Below are 3,935 nucleotides of genomic sequence, written 5' to 3'. Positions count from 1 at the left end.
AGTTGGCTGACAATCTCAAATGACAGATGAAAAAAATCTAATAATTTAAAGTGTAAAGTGATTTTCCTAAAGCAACATGGCAAGTATGCGACCTTCCCGGGCCAGAACCTCAGAGACTTGTGCAGTCTAACTGCTGCTGTAAATACTACTCTTCTTTCCTTCCTATTTCTTTCATTACTTTTCTGCCTTCCTGTTTCTGCTCTTTTCAGTTTGCTTGTTGTTAAACAAATTGAATTTCCTTTGTGTTTCCTTTTTTTTTAATTTAAATACACTTTATTTTTAGACAACCTACATGACATGTTTTTTTTTTTTCTTTAAAGAAAAAAAAGGAAAAAAGAAAAAAAAAACAATGTCTCCACTCCAGATAAATCATGGTCAAAATAAGAGCTCAAGGTGACATCAGTCCCATTTGTCCTAAGCCCTGGTGTTGTATGGATGGGAAGCAACATCAATGACTCGCTCATTGGTGGGAATGCTTCTGCTGAAGGCCCAGAGAGCGCAGGTACCGAAAGCACAGTAGTCACTGGTGTTGACATTGTCATGAACCACCACTTACAAGAAACCAGCTTCACAAAAGAGGCCTACAAATAGTACATCAAAGATTACATGAGATCACTCAAAGGCAAACTTGAAAAACAGAAACCCGAGAGAGTAAAGCCTTTTATGACTGGGGCTGCAGAGCAAATTAAACAAATCCTTGCTAATTTCAATAACTGCCAGGTTTTTATTGGTGAGAACATGAATCCAGATGGCATGGTTGCTCTCCTGGACTACCGTGAAGATGGCATGACTCCATATATGATTTTCTTCAAGGATGGCTTAGAGATGGAGAAATGTTAACAAATTGGATCTATCACCTGTCTCCTTTGTGTTTTCTTGAATTTTAAATATGAACATAAAAAGACAAGATTTATTTCTTTAGTAGGATAAAATCATCATCCTTTGCAATATCCAAATAACATAAAATATCTTGGGGTAACACTAACCAATTAAGTGAAAGTCTTATTTGACAAGAATTTTAAGTCTTTGTAGAAAGAAATTAAAGAAGATACCAGAAAATGGAAAGATATCCCATGCTCTTGGATAGATAGGATCAACATAATAAGAATGGTATTCCTACCAAAAGCAATCCAAAGATGAATGCAATCCCTGTCAATATCCCAACACAATTCTTCACAGACCTTGAAAGAACAATAATCAAAATCTTTTGGAAAAACAAAAACCCAGGATAGCAAAACAATACTGTACAATAAAGAACTTCCATAGGCATCAACATCCCTAATATCAAGTTTTATTATAGAGCTACAGTAATGTAAACAGCTTGGTATTGGAATAAAAATATACAGGTTAACCATTGGAATCATATCAAAGACCCGGATATCAATCCACACACCTATGAATGCCTGATTTTGACAAAGAAGCTAAAATTATACAATGGAAAAAAAAGAAAGCATCTTCAACATATGGTGCTCACATAACTTGAAATCAACATGTAGAAGAATGCAAATAAATCAATAACTAGCCCCATGCATAAAACTCAAGACCAAATGGATTAAATACTTCAATATAAATCTGACATACTGAACCAGACAGAAGAGAAAGTGGAAAGTAGCCTTCAATGCAAGGGCACAAATAGACCACTTCCTAAATATAACACCAGTAGCACAGACACTAGACACTGAAGGCAACAATAAATAAATAAATGGGACCTCATGAAGCTGAGAAACTTCTGTAAAGCAAAGGACACAGTCAATAAGACAAAAAGACAGCCTAATGAATGGGAAAAAATCTTCACCAACCTCATATCAGACAGAGAACTGATCTCCAAAATATATAAAGAATTCAAGAAATAGTACATCGAATTACCAAATAATCATTACCAATTGAAAATGGAGTACAAATCTAAATGGAAAATTCTCAACAGAAGAATCTCAAAGACACATAAGGAAGTGTTCAACATCCTTTGCTATCAGAGTAATACAAATCAAAATGATTCTGAGATAACGTATTACCCCAGTCAGAATGGCTAAGATAAAAAACATGATAGAAGACAAAAATGATAGAAGATAAGGAGTAAGGGGAACACTCCTACATTGCTGGTGGGAATAAAAACTTATACAACCACTCTGGAAAACAGTATGACAGTTTCTCAGAAAGTTGAGAATCAACCTACCTCAGGACTCAGCAATAACAAACATGGACATATTCACAAAGGTTGCTCAATAATATTACAAGCACATTTGTTCAGCTATGTTCATAGCAGCATTATTTGTAACAGCCAGAACCTAGGGAAAAACTAAATTCCCCTCAACCAAAGAATTGATAAAGAAAAAGTGGTACATTTGCACAATGGAGTACTACTCTGAAGTAAAAACAATTGATATTTTTAAATTTGCATGAAAATGGTCAGTACTAAAAAAAAAAATCTTGAGTGAAGTAACCCAGACCCAGAAGATCAAAATGGTAGGTACTCCCTCATAAGTCAATGCTAACTCTAAAGTAAAGAATTTTGAGCCTATAGTACATAACCCTATTAAAGCTAAGTAACAAGGTGAACCTTAAGGAAACATATATAGATCCATCTGGGAACGGTAAATCGACAAGATCTCCTGACAAAATTGGAAGCATAGGAGTGTTGGAGAAGGGAGGGTGAATGAAAAAGAAAAAGAGGAAAAGGGGTAGGGGGAAAACTCAAGGGAACAAGATAGTCTAGATGGGAGAAGGACAGACACAGGGAGCAATAAAAGAGATATTTTGATTGAGGAAGTCATTATGGGGCTAGCAAGAAAACTGGCACTAGAGAAATTTCCAGGAATGCTCAAGGATTCCCAACTAAGACCCTAAGCAATAGCGGAGATGTTGCCAGAACTGAATTTGATCTGCAGTTATATTTATTGATGACTATCTTAAATGTCACCGTAGAATCTTCATCCAGCAACTGATGGAAACAGAGACAGAAACTCAGAGTGGAACACTTCACTAACCTCCCAAAATCAAGTCAAAGAGTGGGAGGACTGAAAATACGAGAAAATAGGAAAAGACCATACTGGGGACACCCACTGAAACAGCTTATCTGAGCTAATGGGAGCTCACTAACTCCAGTTGGACAGAAAAAGAACCAGCATAGGACCAAACTAGACCCTCTGAATGTGGGCGACAATTGTATGGCTGGGTAGACTGCATGGTCACTAACAGTTGCACCAGGATTTATCCCTACTGCTTGTACTGGCTTTTTGAACCCATTGTCTTTGGATGGATATCTTGCTTAGCCTAGATATAGTAGCGAGGGCCTTGGTCCTTCCTCAATATGCCTTACCATCTCTGAGGAGTGGATGGGAGATGTGCTGGGAAGTAAGGTGGAGGAATCAGAGGGAGAAGTGGGATCTGGGATTGGTATGTGAATTGAAAAAAAAAAAAGATAGTTTGTTTTCTTTTTAAAAAAAAAAGAAAACTTAAAAAAAGAAAACACATACAACTTCCCCAAATCAATTTCTTTAGAAAGCACATGCCATTTTGTATCAAGATAGATAATTGATTTGTATAACAATCTCAGTTGCAGTGAAAGAAAAGGAAGGATCTGAACTTCTTTGGTTTCTGAAGTATTACATGCCCCCTCTGTAAAATGCTGCCTCACATTACAGGTTATCCTAACTCTTGAGGGTCAAATTTTCCAGAATACATGAAGCAACATCTGTGGTGAATTCTACTGAGATTTATTTAGTCAGATTTTCATTAAAATAGCAACTGAATTGACTCAATAAAATGTTGCTTATCTTAATAAAGGCCCTTAGAGCTTTGCAAATTTGCATTTAATTGTCTTTAGTGTCATTACATCATTAATAATCTCTGCGAACGGAGTACTAATGAAAACTTCAAACTTACTGTTTAATAGAGGTCTCATCTTATCCTTCTTTTTCCATGCAACCTTGTGTTTA

General features: G+C 36.2%; 1 pseudogene; it reads left to right on the top strand.

Moving 5' to 3' along the window:
* Nucleotides 1-435: 435 nt before the first annotated feature.
* Nucleotides 436-854, top strand: LOC121465314 (annotated as a pseudogene).
* Nucleotides 855-3,935: the final 3,081 nt, after the last annotated feature.

This window comes from Microtus oregoni, unplaced genomic scaffold (assembly GCF_018167655.1).
Source record: "Microtus oregoni isolate MIOR12 unplaced genomic scaffold, Mior012 000030F_ref0000283, whole genome shotgun sequence".
Classification (NCBI taxonomy): Eukaryota; Metazoa; Chordata; class Mammalia; order Rodentia; family Cricetidae; genus Microtus; species Microtus oregoni.
This window is presented reverse-complemented; position numbering and strand designations above follow the sequence as displayed.